Consider the following 18,691-nt stretch of genomic DNA (forward strand, 5'->3'; position numbering starts at 1 on the left):
AGCTAATTTAAAGTATTAATAAATAATATTATATAAATAGTCCTAAAATAACATGTTTATATCGAGATCTCTGAATTTTGATCACAGACTTTTGTATTTTGGTATATCAGGGCACAGTTTGAGATATTGTTCAGATCTTTTCTGAAACTGGTGAGATTACTGGGGTCTTTCCCCATCCATTTAATCTCATGCTGTCTAGAAGAACGAGTAGATCTGCGATCACTTTCCCATCCTTAAACCAAAACACTTTTGATAGTGAGAAGTGACCTGACTATAGCTTAAAAGTGTAGAAGAGTGTAAGAAAGTGCTATAAATGTAACATTTTAAGATGATTTTTTTACTACTTCTACTACTAATAGTAATACTTTTAAAATATTATCCAAATATTTAAAATAATTGTATGTACACCACTGTTCAAAAATATATTTTTAATTAAAACTTTTTAATAATTAATAATGAAATTAAATTAAATGTGATCACAACTGCATAAATAAATGCAGCAAAAACATTTAAATTATAATAGTATTTCAAAGTATTATGAACTGTTTATTGCATTTATGATCAAAGAAATGCAGACTTTAAACAAACATTAGGGCAGCTCGAAGCACAACTTCCATTCAGTTTAACAGATGTGTTTCGATTACCTTTATGAATATCGCCCTCAAGCACATTAACAGGAAAACACAAACCAGCTCACTGTTGATTTTAGAGATAATGGTTTGGCTTAAACTGCTGGTTGCCATAGTAATAACAAATCATCTCCCCACTCATACATATACTGAGCCACTTTACATCGGTCACTTAAACCCCATAAAATCACTTTAAGATGCTACATCATCCTCAAATCAGCAGCAACAAGTCGACTCTAACACTGCTAATCTTTGAAATATCCACAGATTAAACACACAGTTTAACCACAGCAAGCGTGTGTTTTCCTATTACCTACAGTATCATCAAAATTGTTAAGAGAACGAGACAGAGAGGCAGCAGAAGGTAATGATTGTTATGATGCTGTCATTTCTTGTTGTGCGTAATGTCAATCAGATGGCCATCTAAAATAAAACCAAAACACACAATGAATCAGGATCAGAAAAATTTCACACAACAAAACCTTAGAATGGTTTTTCAGAAAAAAGGTACAAAAGCTGTCACTGGGACGGTATCTTTTCAAAAGGTACATCTTTGTACCTAAAGTGCCTATATTAGTACCTTTAGGTACATATTATTACCTAAAGGCACAAAAGTGTACAGAGTATTTAACTAGCAAGACCATCAGGTTTTTATTTATATATCTAGCTATCTAGCTGTCTATCACCAGAAAAGCCTAGCAACTAGCCTAGGAAATGCTAAAAAACAACATGTTAAATCATGCAATGTGTTAAACCATGTTTTAAAAAGTTAGCAATATACTGATTCCATCTAGCAACATCTTAAAACATGCTAGTAACAACTAAAACATATTAGCTATGTGCTAAAAATGCTAAAACCATATTAGCTGTTTCAAACATTTAAGGCTTTCTCAAGCCAACATCAGAGTTTGTCCTAACAAATTTACTCTCTAGTTCTGTTATGGCACTGTGAAAATATAATCATGAAATAAATCCCATCATAATAACAAGATCATATAAAGTAATTCATCATCAATAAATGCTGTCTCAACAGATTTAATATTTTTCAGTACTATTAAAAATGTGTGTTGTCGATCATTTAAAAATGTTCACTGAATTAATAATATGCAGATGAATTAAACACATTACATTATTGTGGCAAATGAATAAATCTTTAAAATAAAATCTTCGTGTTCATGCTAAGAATAATTTGAATCACTTAAAGTCAGGCAATTAGCTTATTTCATATTCTAGTTTGTCATCATCTTGACAAATGTTTTCATTTGTCACACTTCTGACACGACTAGATCAGAAACTGGACTATGAATATACAAGGTCCAAGATACCAAGCAAATACTATTTACTAATCATCATCATTTTTACAGTGTGATTTACTGTAGAGTCCACAGCAATCAGTTTTGAAATTGAGTTTGTCAGTGTGGTCACGGCAGACATGAGACACTCAGTGGTTTGTTTTAGAGAGTGAGAGGCCACTCTAGATCCTTCTGTGCTGGTATCAGGTCACAGTCTCCTGAACATAAACTTTCTCCTTCTTCTGCCCCCTACAAAAATACGATAACTAACTTCACCACTCCAAGCCACCCAGCATCTGGCTCTTGTACAGTATATACAGACGCAAATTCTAATACAATCTGGAATTGAACTTCCAGTTTGCAGAATATACACTGCTCAAAAAAATTGAAGGAATGCTTTCAACATCAGACTGTTATGCTGATGATACTCAGCTCTATATTTCTTCACACCAATTTGAAAAAGTAAAGGAATGCATAGTCGATATAAAAAACTGGATGACGAGTAATTTCTTACTGCTAAATTCTGAAAAAACAGAGGTGTTAATTATAGGACCTAAAAACTCTGCTTGTAATAACCTAGAACACTGTCTAAGACTTGATGGTTGCTCTGTCAATTCTTCGTCATCAGTTAGGAAACTAGGTGTGCTACTTGATCGCAATCTTTCCTTAGAAAGCCACGTTTCTAGCATTTGTAAAACTGCATTTTTCCATCTCAAAAATATATCTAAATTACGTCCTATGCTCTCAATGTCAAATGCAGGCTAGAAGGTTAGATTATTGTAATGCTTTATTGGGTGGTTGTTCTGCACGCTTAGTAAACAAACTACAGCTAGTCCAAAATGCAGCAGCAAGAGTTCTTACTAGAACCAGGAAGTATGACCATATTAGCCCGGTCCTGTCAACACTGCACTGGCTCCCTATCAAACATCGTATAGATTTTAAAATATTGCTTATTACTTATAAAGCCCTGAATGGTTTAGCACCTCAGTATCTGAATGAGCTCCTTTTACATTATAATCCTCTACGTCCGCTACGTTCTCAAAACTCAGGCAATTTGATAATACCTAGAATATCAAAATCAACTGCGGGTGGCAGATCCTTTTCCTATTTGGCGCCTAAACTCTGGAATAACCTACCTTACATTGTTTGGGAGGCAGACACACTCTTGCAGTTTAAATCTAGATTAAAGACCCATCTCTTTAACCTGGCTTACACATAACATACTAATATGCTTTTAATATCCAAATCCGTTAAAGGATTTTTAGGCTGCATTAATTAGGTTAACCGGAACCGGAAACACTTCCCATAACACCCTATGTACTTGCTACATCATTAGAAGAATGGCATCTACGCTAATATTTGTCTGTTTCTCTCTTATTCCGAGGTCACCGTAGCCACCAGATCCAGTCTGTGTCCAGATCAGAGGGTCACTGCAGTCACCCGGCTCCAGTACGTATCCAGACCAGATGGTGGATCAGCACCTAGAAAGGACCTCTACATCCCTGAAAGACAGCGGAGACCAGGACAACTAGAGCCCCAGATACAGATCCCCTGTAAAGACCTTGTCTCAGAGGAGCACCAGGACAAGACCACAGGAAACAGATGATTCTTCTGCACAATCTGACTTTGCTGCAGCCTGGAATTGAACTACTGGTTTCGTCTGGTCAGAGGAGAACTGGCCCCCCAACTGAGCCTGGTTTCTCCCAAGGTTTTTTTCTCCATTCTGTCACCGATGGAGTTTCGGTTCCTTGCCGCTGTCGCCTCTGGCTTGCTTAGTTGGGGACACTTCATCTACAGCGATATCGTTGACTTGATTGCAAATAAATGCACAGACACTATTTAACTGAACAGAGATGACATCACTGAATTCAATGATGAACTGCCTTTAACTATCATTTTGCATTATTGACACACTGTTTTCCTAATGAATGTTGTTCAGTTGCTTTGACGCAATGTATTTTGTTTAAAGCACTATATAAATAGAGGTGACTTGACTTGACTTGATCTTTGAAAAGCACAGGGCACCAGTGGCGGACATGTCAATTCTGGTGTTCAGTGTCGAATGCCAATCAAGCTCCACGCTGCCGGGCAGTGAGCACAGGGCCCACTAGAGGATGTCAGGCCCTCAGGGGAAAAAAACTGTCAGTGGCCTCCACCTGTAAAACCATTCCTGTTTTAGGGGTCTTCTCATTGTTGCCCATCTAGTGTCCCTGTTGTTAATTTCATTAACACAAAAGCAGCTGAAACTGATTAACAACCGCCTCTGCTTCTTAACTCACCAGGGCTGCGTTTCTCGATAACGATTGATTTTAAGAGCGTTTTCTATGAGTCATTTTACAATCATTCGTTTTTGTTTCATGTGCGTTTCCCAAAAATGCACTTAATTCAATTTCACGTAGCTGTGCTTTAAGTGCTACTTAGGAGTCGCTATCCATTTGTCAAGATCTGAAATGTCACCTAATAGAATGGCTGGTAATTGTAGAACACGATTGTTTATTGAAATGTTAACCTAATCCAGACAACTCGGATATAATAACAATTATTATATTATATTATATTATACTTTACATAATAATATATAATATACTTTATATATATATATATATATATATATATATATATCTATATATATATATAGAGAGAGAGAGAGAAACTTTATTTCCGGGTCCAATATATGGCTGGTTTTCGTGCATGTCAGCAAGTCATTGACAGATTTTATCGCCCAGTCTTTGAAGCATATTTCCTACATCACTTCTTTTTTTGTCCTTTTATTCAGTCATTTAATTTAGATGTGTATTTATATTTTTCTTCAATTTTTTATTATTTCATTTATAAATAATAAAGAAAAAATTTGCAATAAAGTGTACGATAAAGTAAAATCAAATAGTTATATTATAATCACATTGTACTTGCATAAACTTAAATGTGTAATCTACTCATTGTCCTGCAGGTGACCACATAAATGTCTTCTTATGATGCACCTATGGCTTTACAGAGCATTCATAGATGTACAATGATTTTCAAGTGCTACTTAAGTTATGATGTTTTTGGGAAACAGACTGTAATATTAAGATCAATCATACAATCATTTTTACGAACTTCATAGGCTTACGAAGCTTTTGGGGAACGCAGCCAAGATCAATATCCCAGGAGTTTAATTGACTTGCTAAAGTCTGATTAAAAAGTATACCTTTATTTATTTTTTTCAGACAAAATTTCAAGTCCATTGATAATTTTTTTTTAAATTCTTTAGAAATATTTAACAATGTATTAAACAATTTAAAAAATAAAAATTATATCCATACAATACTGCAATAAGTTTATATCAAATATATTAAAATTTGAATATCTTTGCATTTAGCTAACAGTTACAGTTACATAGCTCTTTTTCAAGTACCACAAACCATGTTTACATTGCAATATAAAGCTTGGTATCTAAATAGGGTTGTACAGGCAACCAGTATGAAAAATATTGTTGTAAGAAAATAATGCCACATAATTCACTACTTTACTACTATCAAACAAACAACCAATAGCACCCAAGGACACTGCACTGTCGCTGACAAAGATGAGTTCTTCCAGTCAGACAGATGGTGCATAAATGGCTCTTTTGTTTTATAGTCTGACTCCCATCTTCTGGCCGCAAAAACCTGGATACACATAGTATACTATACAATGCTGTACAACACATAAATAAACAACATGCCCTACTAAAATAGCCCTGGACTTATTATGTTGTGTTTTCCCTCCATGTGTTCTGTGTCCCATGTTTATTGTGTCATTAACACAATGGATTACCTCATGTGGATTACTAAAGACTTTGTATTATCATCATCATCATCTTCTTCGTTACGTGTTTGTCTCCTGTACCACATCATGAAAAATACATTATTTAACATTTCACAAATAATATAAACCATAATAGTGAAATAATGGGAGATAAACTATTTCATATTCCTCGAAATTAAGAGCCATCTTACTCTAATAGGTGTTTGTTTTGTAGTTTATTTAAAAAAAAAAAAAGAGTAACAGAAGAAACACATAAGCGTCTACAGTCCCATGGCTGTGGGGTGAGCAGCTGGAAATGCAAAGAAAGCCACCTGAGCTCCAGATGAAATGCTGAAAAATGACACAAAGACACCTCAAGCGGCAGAGAGACACTGGGTTTAAACCCAACGTGAGCTTTCTGGTTCAGTACAAACAGAACTGCTGCCATGCTGCTCACAATCGTAAGGCAGTGTAAAGGAAATCATGATGTTCTTCACACTAAACTCAACTAATGCTGAATATTGAAAATAGAACAAATCACAATCATAACTATCAATGCATCAGGATCATTCTCTGAAAACATTTTAGCATATGTATACATACAGTGTATATGTGTATTCATACTGGAGTCCTAGTACAAAACAATCTAAAAAAAAAAATAGATTGAGTTTGAATTTAAGGAAATGTTTTATTTTGCCCAAATGTCAGTCTGCTACTGAACGAACAGCCTAATGACCAACTAAAAATATGTTTATCACAACACCATGCAGCCAGAATCAAATGATGACATTTTCTTCTGTGGTGGACATTTTGAACACATGATTGAAAGTGGTTTTGTCCTCTTGATCTATTAGAGAACTTTTTTGAGAATTTTCCCCAAAAGGGTGGTACAAAAACTTGCATATTGCCAGTGCCAGTAAGATATGTGATCCACAAAATATTCGATGATCTTGTATTGTTTTTTGTGCTTTATATACAGGTGCTGGTCATATAATTAGAAAATCATCAAAAAGTTTATTTATTTCACTAATTCCATTCAAAAAGTTAAACTTGTATATTATATTCATTCATTACACACAGACTGATATATTTCAAAAGTTTATTTCTTTTAAGTTTGATGATTATAACGGACAACTAAGGAAAATCCCAAATTCTGTATCTCAGAAAATTAGAATATAACTTAAGACCAATACAAAAAAGGATTTTTAGAAATCTTGGCCAACTGAAAAGTTTGAACATGAAAAGTATGAACATGTACAGCACTCAATACTTAGTTGGGGCTCCTTTTGCCTGAATTACTGCAGCAATGCGGCGTGGCATGGAGTCGATCAGTCTGTGGCACTGCTCAGGTGTTATGAGAGCCCAGGTTGCTCTGATAGTGGCATTCAGCTCTTCTGCATTCTTGGGTCTGGCATATCGCATCTTCCTCCTCACAATACCCTATAGATTTTCTATAGGGTTAAGGTCAGGCGAGTTTGCTGGACAATTAAGAACAGGGATACCATGATCCTTAAACCAGGTACTGGTAGCTTTGGCACTGTGTGCAGGTGCCAAGTCCAGCTGGAAAATGAAATCATCTGCATCTCCATAAAGTTGGTCCACAGCAGGAAGCATGAAGTGCTCTAAAACTTCCTGGTATACGGTGCGTTGAGCTTGGACCTCAGAAAACACAGTGGACTATCATCAGAGAACATAACTTTGGACCACTCAGCAGCAGTACAATCCTTTTTGAAGCGAGGCGCTTCTGACGCTGTCTGTTGTTCAAGAGTGGCTTGACACAAGGAAGGCGACAGCTGAAACCCATGTCTTGCATACGTCTGTGCATAGTGGTTCTTGAAGCACTGACTCCATCTGCAGTCCACTCTTTGTGAATCTCCCCCACATTTTTGAATGGGTTTTGTTTCACAATCCTCTCCAGGGTGCGGTTATCCCTATTGCTTGTACACTTTTTTTTTTTTTTTTCTACCACATCTTTTCCTTCCCTTCGCCTCTCTATTAATGTGCTTGGACACAGAGCTCTGTGAACAGCCAGCCTCTTTTGCAATGACCTTTTGTGTCTTGCCCTCCTTGTGCAAGGTGTCAGTTGTCGTCTTTTGGACAACTGTCAAGTCAGCAGTCTTCCCCATGATTGTGTGGCCTACAGAACTAGACTGAGAGACCATTTAAAGGTCTTTGCAGGTGTTTTGAGTTAATTAGCTGATCAGAGTGTGGCACCAGGTGTCTTCAATATTGAACCTTTTCACAATATTCTACTTTTCTGAGATACTGAATTTGTGATTTTCCTTAGTTGTCAGTTATAATCATCAAAATTAAAAGAAATAAACATTTGAAATATATCAGTCTGTGTGTAATGAATTAATATAATATACAAGTTTCACTTTTTTAATGGAATTAGTGAAATAAATCAACTTTTTGATGATATTCTAATTATATGACCAGCACCTGTGTATATATATATATATATATATATATATATATATATATATATATATATATATATATATATGAAGCCTTTAGGCCTGAAATTCAATATTAGATTACCCTTACATCTGAACCACAAGAATCACCTACCGTGCTTGTCCACACAGTAAAACCATTTGTCAGATGAAGTCCCATTACCTACTTGAGCAAGCACATAAACTTGGTGTATCAGAGTCTGATGGCTCATGCGGGGAGATCAGTGAGTACTTGTTGTCTGTGTTGTGCTTGCATATTTTACTGCAAAGTCACTGAATATAGGTTACATTTCTGTTTCCTCCAAATCAGCTCTCAGATTTGGAGAGCTCCTGAATACAAATGAGTCACAGCGTCATATTTCAGAATTACTTCTTATTGCATTTGCCTGATGCGTTTTGGAAGTAATCTTGCTTCCCAAATAGAGAGGTGCAGGCTACTGCTATAACAGTTTTCTGGTGGTTTTTATTTGAGAAAAAAATTACAAATACATTTATACATTTATAACTTATTCAAGATTATTATGCAATTATTAAACAAATTAAGCAATTATTAAACAAATTAAGCAATTATTAATAAGCAATAAAGCATTCTATATTTTTAAAACAAAATATTTACAATTATATATATATATATATATATATATATATATATATATATATATATATATATAAAATCAATGTTGTGAAATATTATTACAATTTCAACTATTGATGCAAAACTGAATTTTAATTATTTTTTTCTATTTTAAATAAATGCTGATCTTTTTATTTATTTAAAATTTATTTAATTAAAATAATCAATACATTTTTTAAAATAACAGCACATTTTTGAACCATAAATCAGCATTAGAGTGATTTCTGAAGAATCAAATTCAGCTTTATATCACAGAATAAATTATATATATATATATATTTTTTTTCTTCTTCTATTTTTTCTATTTTGTAAGTAATGCAGCCTTAATTAGCATAAGAAACTTCTTTGATATAAAAATGACTAATATATGTATATAAATGTGTGTGTGTGTGTGTGTTAATAATGTTACTAAAAATACATGAATATTAATATAAAAAAGTATGCTAATCTACGTATGTTTTCTTTCAGTAATCTATTTTTAAATAAGAATTAATATATTAATTCCATTTAACTGTATTTTTGAATACATTTTTAGATTTAAAAAAATCTAATTTCATCAGTGACTTACTGAAAATCCAGCTAGGCAGGAAATATTACATTACTTTTCCCACTCATACTTCAGACGGGAATCCCTTGACTTGACTCGCTGTGACTGAATGGATAGATTAGCCACAGAATATCCAGGGAGCTTCCTGCCGAGATGAAAGAAACCCCACCATCCACAACTCACATTCTCATCAATCTAGAGGTCATAAAGCCCACAGTCCTGGAGCAGACTTGGTGATATAATGAATCAACCACATGACAAAGCATTGCTGCAATTAAATATGCACATTAGATAAGAAAAACCTAATAAAAGCTGCTGTTATGCAATTATACTAATATAGATATAATATTATTGTAGTATAGCAATTATAGTTTTTCTTATATCTTCAATGTGTTCTGAGTGTTTGTAGCATGTTCCTAAGCAGTTGCTAGGTTGCTTACTGGTGGCTTCTATAGCCTCCTGTGTGTCCGTGTCCACAGGACAAATGCTGCTGAGCATCAATGTTTAAAGCCGTGTTACAATTCACAGTGCCCCTACGCAGTTTCACAGCTCCCTACAAACTCAGCATGGGGTGTCTGTAGAAGTTCACTTCCCTTGATAATATTTGTTCCTTTGGAATGCCCTAATACATCATCAAACTTGAATCACACAGATTCTAGGTGTCCAATATGTAAATGTTTGTAAAATGCAATACTTAAAAGCCTGATAAATAACAGTTGCGATGTATAATGTGAAAATAAGTGTGATATGGTTCATTTAAAATATGCATGTGTCTTCTTACCATACTGTATGTAGTACACTTTATACTTGCCCACAACTGCCTATAGCAACACTCCTAAGGTGAATTAAACTTATACTGTACATTTGACTTGATATCGAAGTACAAATGTTCCATATGCCATGTGGCTGTGCTTTTCATTGCATTCCCTACAATTTGGAATCTCACTTATTTGAATATTCAAATATTATGAAGTCCACTTTGTAGGGCTCTATTGCACCATAAAACTTATGGTTGGAATTTTTTTCAAAATACCCCTAGGAGTTTTCAGGAATAATACCAAGGACTGTTTCTAGGCATAGATGTCTGTTAAATAGGCATCTTGTCTGCGAAGTTCGGTACTTTGAGTTCAGTTTCATTAGATGTGTTTATGCTGCCTTCATGTGCAATCAGACATTTCTGAAGCTGAAGGAAGGTTTATTCGTTACACCCACTTACTGTGGAAATCCTATAATTAAAGTCGAAATTTATAGGAAATACTTTGTCAATATCCATTGGCTAAATATCAATATTTTTAATAAAATACCAATATTTTAACCAAAATGTAATGTCCTATTCATTGGCATCCATTCATCTGGCTGACAATGCTGGAATTGTGAAAATGCATCTTTTTCTCTCTTTTTTTTCTTTGGTACACTCTGAGATGGCATTTATGTCAAGGAAGCTTTGTCAAGCAGTTTTTTTTTTAAAACGCTCTCCAAAGTGGATACATTGTGTTACACAAAAATGTATCATGTAGGTTATGTCTGTATCATCTCAGTGAGCTTTTTTGGGGATTTAAGCACGCACAGTAAAGCAAATTTTAAGTTTTTGGTTAAAAAATGTGGACAAAGAGCGTTTCAAAACAAAAACGCCATTTTCAAATGTATCTAGATTAATGCAGATGCAGCCAAAGTTTGTTTCATAGATGTAAATAAGCTGTTAATATCCAATTTCTGATTAGGGAACTAGTAGGCCTATTTAGGATCATTCTGATTTGTTAATTGATTAGTCCAACCTGTTCCTTGCTTTCAGAATCAGAAAATATGGTGATCAGAAATACAAATATTTGATGCAGGATATATTGAAATAAGAGTAAATGAATTACACGTCTGTAAAATAACTATACACAATGATTTAAGTAAGGTGCCAAAATTGCCCTGTGTAACTTGCCTAAGCAAACCATCCTAACTAGGGTTTCCCATCGTCCCATGCTTTTATCTTTTTGAGTGATGCACATTTATTGCATAAACTGTGCAGTGGTGATTATTTCAGTATGTTCTTTATGTTCTATTAAGATCTATTCTTGACGGAAAGGATATGAGTCATGAATGCAGTTATGTGACATCAAAGCAGCAATCTGGCTTATCACTCACTCTTTCACACACACACACACACACACACAAGCTGCATCAGCCAAGCCAATATTAAACATAAAGGAATTCATTTTTTGATGATGCAATAGCCTACTTCTAACCCAGCTTAATTTGAAAACTATATGTAAGCCATTCATAGGTTGGAAACCAGTTTTAAAATAATGTTTTTTTTTCCCCAGTTGGAATCGCTTTGGGAATTATTTGTTTCCAACACTACATCATGACCTATTTGTATGTATTATTCGTATGACGTATGACGGGGTAGGTTTAGGGTTGGTGTTAGGTGTGGTCCTTCGTATGAATTTTCTATGAATTTGTCACCTCATAAAATACATATGATTTTTTTTTACAAATCTTACTAATTTGGATGATTTGTGAAATTGCTGTGAAGACTGGGTTGTATAAACTCACAATTGCATTCCTGAACTCACAAAGTCCAATTCTGCTTAAAAAAAGGATTGACTACTTTCTTACAATTGAGAATTTATGTCTCACAATTCTAATTTTATACATTAACTTGTAATTGCATGTTTTTATAATCACAAGATATAACTTTGCTTTAAAGCAAAAGTCAGAATTGTGAGTTTATAATTCATAATTTTGATGATTTCTCAGAATTGCACGTCTATATCTCACAATTTCTAAATGTACACATTAACTAGTAATTGGGTGTCAATCAGAATCACAAGATATAAACTCACAATTTTGAGAACAAGTCAGAATTCCACATTTATATCTCACAATTTGACCTTTATGACATGCAATTGTGACTTTATATCTTGAAATTCTGTGAAAAAAAGTTGCAATTGCCTTTTTTATTACTATTTAGTGATGGAAACAAACTTCTATATGAACCTTCTATAAGGAATAAGTTCCTTATGAATGGGGAAACCTTAAATCCTTAAAAGCTGATCACCAAACTTACGATTCAATTTCATCCTTGAAATCACCAATGAAATCTGACAACAACTGTCTAAAAAATGTTGTTTCTTATGCTCAAACAGCATAGAAAAGCTTATTTTTCAGGCTAGACCATCCAACTAGCCCCCGCGTATGCAGTCCTAAGTGTGAGTTTCTCACATTACCTGCAGTGATGCAATGTCTATGCCAATTAGCAATTAGCACTTTTTTTCAGAAGGCGGGACTTGCACTTTTTCCCATTCATAAGTAATAGAAGTGCACCATATTTGTGTTTTTGAAGTCTTTGACCATGCTCTGTAGGATGTTGGCCCTCCAGGAGCAAGTTTGGACACCAATGACATAAGCTACAAAAAAATGAGCCACTGTGGTTTTTTTTCACCTATAAATATAGGGTAAAACGGGCATTTGGTACAAGGAACGAAAAGAACTGCTTGGTCTACTTAATGGTTTCATCAATGGTTTCAGAGCCATCATTTCTTTCATATTTATTTTTACAGCTACAGTTTTAATAAGCAACCTTTGAGGTATGTTAACTGGCCCAGACGCTGGTCATTCATATATCTCAGTCAGACATCCTAACCTCTGTCTGATACCAAGGATGCCATGCTACTATTTCTTACTCTCTCTCTCTCTCACACACACACACACACACACACACACACACACACACACACACACACACACACACACACACACACACACACACACACACACACACACACTGTGTCAAGGCCTCAGGTGCCAGCCTCAATCTTTTTTTGTATTTGTGTGGGTGTATGAACGAGACAATATTGCACCACAGATAATTTTAGAAACAAACCCGTATGTGGTCCTTAAACAACAAATCAAGCAGATGATGATAAAGAACTTAAAAACAAGACCAGAAACTGTCTACATGCCAGCTCTTGGATGTCATGATGCAAAAGGGAATCTACGGAAGATAAACAGCTCCATCTACCCATATCCAAACATTACCTTTGCAAACTCTCTATAGCTCACGCTCCAGCATCTGTGGCTCTTGGTGTACTGCAGAAGGATGTATCAAATTTCAATCTCAGCCATGTGCACCATCAAATATTCATGTCTGTGCTGCGTTGTGATGCCAAATACACATTTTACTGAGGATTATTTGTTGTGTGTTCTCAGCAATGTATTACAAGCTTTTTATCACCGAACCACTGGAGAGAAAGCAGCAGGATCGGCAAATGACTAAGCAGCATGTCTACAAACTCTGGGAAAGCACATTATGAACTAAAATAAGGTTGTTTAAAGCCTCTCGTGATGTAGTCACACCTGCTGGCTAAATGAATGGTTTTAGCATGGTTCCTAACAGCTGTTTTCAAAGAGGTATTCATTTGTGAACTTCCACTCATCTCTGCCTCTTACCTCACATTGAATTAATAAGGTAAACATACTTATGATTCATATTTGTCATCGATGTGGAATGAAGTCCAGAATTGAAGATGGTACAGTAGATTGGATGAACAATAATTTTCTCCTATTCAATTCGGATAAGACAGAGATACAGAATCGTGTAGACTACAGTTTGCAACTAGATGGATGTACTGTTACTTCCTCTTCAGTCAAAAATCTGGGTGTTATATTAGACAGCAACTTGTCTTTTGAAAATCATATTTCCCATGTTACAAAAACAGCATTCTTCCATCTTAGAAACATTGCCAAGCTACGAAACATGTTATCTGTTTCTGATGCAGAAAAGCTAGTTCATGCATTCATGACCTCTAGACTGGACTATTGTGATGCACTTCTAGGTGGTTGTCCTGCTTCTTCAATAAACAAGCTACAGGTCGTCCAAAATGCAGCAGCTAGAGTCCTTACCAGGTCAAGAAAATATATTACCCCAATTTTACAGTCTCTGCACTGGCTACCTATTCATTTCCGTATCAGTTACAAATTCTCATTACTTTCCTATAAGGCCCTAAATGGTTTAGCTCCTGCGTACCTAACTAGCTTTATACCAGGTTACAATCCATCACGCTCCCTAAGGTCACAAAACTCTGGACTTTTGGTAGTTCCTAGGATAGCAAAGTCCACTAAAGGAGAAAAGCAGCTATGCTAATTATGTCTCTATTTGTTTCTATGTTTTGCCATGGGATGTAACTAGGATTTACACAAGCTCCAGTCTGGATCCTGAACACCTGAGAAGAGATGATGCTGAACCTCAGAGGACCCCAGATGATCCTAACCTTGAAACAACAAACAGAACTAACAAATATTGCTACTTACTATGCAATTACATAATTATTGCTGTAAATAGTGTTCATTGTCTGGTTGACTACAACTTGCATTCATTTAAAAAAAAATTCCTATCATATTCACATAAACTGAGAGTGACCACTTAAAAGCTACTACTAAATATTGTAGAAACTACATTTTCTGTAAAGTTGCTCCGCAATGATTTGTATTGTAAAAAGCACTATACAAATAAACTTGAATTGAAAAAAACTTGAATAGTGTCATGCTGTTTAAACCATTAGTACAATGCTTAATCATGGTAGTAAATGCATTTACTAATTTATAAACACATCATAGATTTTACCAAGCTTATTGTTGTCTTTTTGGAATGTTATAGTTTATGATGTTTTATAGATTGCTATTACAGTTTGCTCTACGTTTCATCTAAAGCTCATGGAATAGAGATACTAATGCATTTAACACGACCACCATAATAAAATGGCATAAAAAGAATAAGAATGGTGCATTTCTGCCACCTAAATATTGGGTTGTTTTTGGCACTTAGAAAAACTTTCCTCAAGCTGCATGTAATTTTTTTTTTGGTGACATTATTGGTGCTTTATTTCATGTTCTGCCACTGTACCAAATTATTTTCTAAATTCTCATAATATTATTATAACATATAAAAGATATATATATTAAGAGTCATACGGGTTTGGAAAGACATCAAGATGAATAAAAATGACTTGATAAACTATCCTTTTAAGAACTGATCCACTTGTAAAACACATCTTGGACAACACAACTTTCAGTCATGTCTGAAAAGAAATTAACTTGATCTATAACTGAGATGTTTTAGTGAGCACCTGATTAAATTAAAGGTGCATCTCTTTGTTTGCAACTAACATGCTATCTACACTGTTTACAAAGAATATAAGCTTTTAAATATGCCTTTTTTTTACTGTATTATAGCAATTGTATTGAAATGTAAAAAAATGTAATGTTGAAAAACATTCACATGATAAGACTTTAATGGACTTGGTTTAATTAAATATTATATTAACATGAACACACACACACACACACAGATATATGAACACACACATATATAAAGTATTTGTTGATCAAGTAGAAACCAAACAAACAAACATAAAAAAGAAACACAGAGAGGAGAGCTTGAGAGATTCACAATGCGTTAACGTTATATAAAAGCCAAAAGTTTTCACCCCTCTGATGCAACTGGCAAAGCAAAAATCATTTCCAGCAAGGTGCCACTAATATTTCTTCTTTATTGAGAATAGTAAGGAATGGGAGCCGAAAGAGACATCAGCCAAGAGCAGGTGTTCATTCTGATGATTTATTCATGATCCAATTATGAGCTTCAACCAACTTTCTGTCACAAGTGCAGTGACATTTCGACTACTATTAATTGCTTTATACAGTCAGTTTGGTAATCATGCATCACTGAATATCATTCAAACATGCTCCATTTAAATGGAAAGCAGATGGAAAATCTGACTAGTGACTGGTGCCATAACGGTGTCTTATCCTTAACAGTCAGATGGACACTGGCCATTGAGGAAGAACGCAAATGTCAGGTTTTTATCGCTCGGAGGGGGAACCACTGATTTAAAGATGACTTCTTTCTGAAATCATGGCATGTGTTGCAAATGCCACAGAGGCTTAAAATCTTATTTTAGCTTGTCAGAGTATAAAGAAGTATAACTGGTGATAAGGTGGTTTGCTATTTTAAAGTTAATCAATACTATCTGATAAAAGATCTGATCTTTGCACTGAAGAAGACTGCTGTGTCACACCTGGTTAGCACATGGAATAAAGCAGAAAAATCACATTAGCTGACTGGCTTAACCAGCAACAACCTGCTGTTTCATTAGCAGAAGGCCAAATGTATTATCTTTGTTTTGCTGGTGAATAGCAGGACTATACTGCGTTGTCCTGTTAGATTAGCAGATATTGTAGCTAAGGATGCAGGTGGGTGGTACAAGGCAGAGGAGACCTTGTTTTACTAAGAAAAGCCAATGTAAGTTCACATTAGTTTTCTCTGAACTGAGCACAAACCTCACTCTTCACCACAGTAGCAAACTCTAAAAATCCTAAAAACAACAACTGAATCCTTTCTAAATGGTGGCATAATGGAACATTAAGCAGTCACACAATTCCCCTGCTCATATCAGTCAAAAACACATAGAATAACCCTTAACAGTCTACTTTTATTCATGCCCTTTAGGCTCACGCAAAGCATGCTGGGTACTGAAAACCTCTTGAAAACACAATGTTACAAATATGTTATTATTCATCCATGAATTCTTTACAGTTGCACAGTTGGAGTTGAAATGAGCAAAATGTCAATTTAAAAAATCCATAATAACAAACAAATAAATAAATGCTGTAGTAAATGAAGACTATTTTTAGAAATAACATCACTTTCATAATAATAAAGCACATCTCCTCCCCAAACCTTTGGATGGTCCATTGTAATTGGACAATTTTATTAAAGTAGGCTTTTTTTTTTTTTTTTTTTAAACAAATTCCTTTTAATCACAGGGATTACTCTCATTAGATTTTCATGACTATAATGCAGTGTTTTTGTTACTGCATCCTTTTTTAGTCATAGTCATATAAATTAAAGGAGGTACGCAACAATATACTACCATAATGTCTAAATCTAATAAATCACTTTCACAATCACAATGACCTCTAATGAAATATTTAAGTAAAAGCATTATGTTTAATAGCCATTATATAATATTAATGACATCTCTGCACTTAGACTATTATATACAAATAAAAAAAAATGTAGTTAAATTATATAGCATTCTGATCATTTTAATGGGGAATGTACTTTATTGTTATGAAACAATGAAGATAGGCTTAGACTATTTTATTTTGTGTTGATATAACCAGCACATGTCCCTGGCAGGTTTGTGAGTTTCCCCCTCTACCTGTTGAAGTAATGTTTAATTCTCAAAGGGATGATTAGAAGACTACATTTCTCCTCGTTAAAGTTATTATGATTATCTGCTTGAGCATCATCACAGCTTCTTTGCAACAGCGTGGAGAATCTATCCGCCCACATCCTCTGATTTGTAACGCGCAGCTTTGACTTGATCCCCATTCAATACATTATCCAGACATTATACTCCCAGCTGTGAGCATGCGAGGACTAATACAGCCATTATCAGCAGCAGCACAGCAGCCAGAACTTTAAAAAGACAATATAAGCATCTCAAAATAATAAATGCTCACCGCGCGCACTCTCCTGGCACAATACAACTGCGGGGCTCCTGGAGATGTTGTACATGAGACGGTAAACAAACAAGCCAAAGCAAAACCATTATAATGCCATCAGTATGCCCATAGACACCTCAAGCAGTTCAATTATTTAAGTATCACCCCTCCTCTGTGTGTGGCACCCGAGCATAGCCCAGGTCTCTGCAGCAGTAGCGTTTTAAACGCAATGTCTGTAACTGTTAGATCAAAACGCCCACTTTTAAAAGCCGTTGAAGTTCGGAATGAATCATCGACTCGTTTGTTGGATCCTTTCTTGTAGGATATAATTGAGAATAGTTCATTTAGAAGCGAGGCGAATATAACAATAGTGCTGCTTACCTTTCCCACACGTCCTACGGTGTTTGTCCGGTAGGATGCTTCTGTCTGTCTGCATCAGCACCAGCGCGCGCACGCGGGGAGCGCCCGTCCGCCCAGGGACCGTGTGGAAAGAGACACGCCTTCAACAAACAGGAAAACGAAAAAGTTTTGACTTTGTGGTTCTGCGAATCGCAGACACTTGCTTTTTGGCACGAGTCACGTCTTAAAATGCTAATTTTAAGTCTTAAGGCATGGTTTTAAAATGTATCAAACGCTGCATAAATAATTAAATGAACCTATCTGCTTAAAATAAGCGTTGATTTGCACTGCCATCTGTCGGTGAACATTGTAAGTGCACAATGTGTGTAGGACACAGTGTTATTCAGCGGCATAGATATATAAAATATCGATTTAACTCACATAGTAATACAGACTAATGAATAAACACTTAAACATATCCATATAACGAGTGTAGCTAAATAGGTTTGACAGTTTTTCCACTGGAG

At 35.1% G+C, this 18,691-nt stretch overlaps 1 protein-coding gene across 1 annotated transcript in view; it reads right to left on the bottom strand.

The window, feature by feature from the left end:
• tmem63c (transmembrane protein 63C) overlaps positions 1–18,346 on the bottom strand; it is a 44,470-nt gene extending 26,124 nt beyond the window's left edge. Inside the window, exon 1 of the mRNA XM_059520765.1 lies at positions 18,207–18,346. The gene's annotated coding sequence lies outside the window, so the exon portion shown is untranslated. The remainder of the gene's footprint in view (positions 1–18,206) is intronic.
• Between the last annotated feature and the right edge of the window lie 345 nt (positions 18,347–18,691).

The sequence above is a fragment of the Carassius carassius genome, chromosome 32 (assembly GCF_963082965.1).
Source record: "Carassius carassius chromosome 32, fCarCar2.1, whole genome shotgun sequence".
NCBI lineage: Eukaryota > Metazoa > Chordata > Actinopteri > Cypriniformes > Cyprinidae > Carassius > Carassius carassius.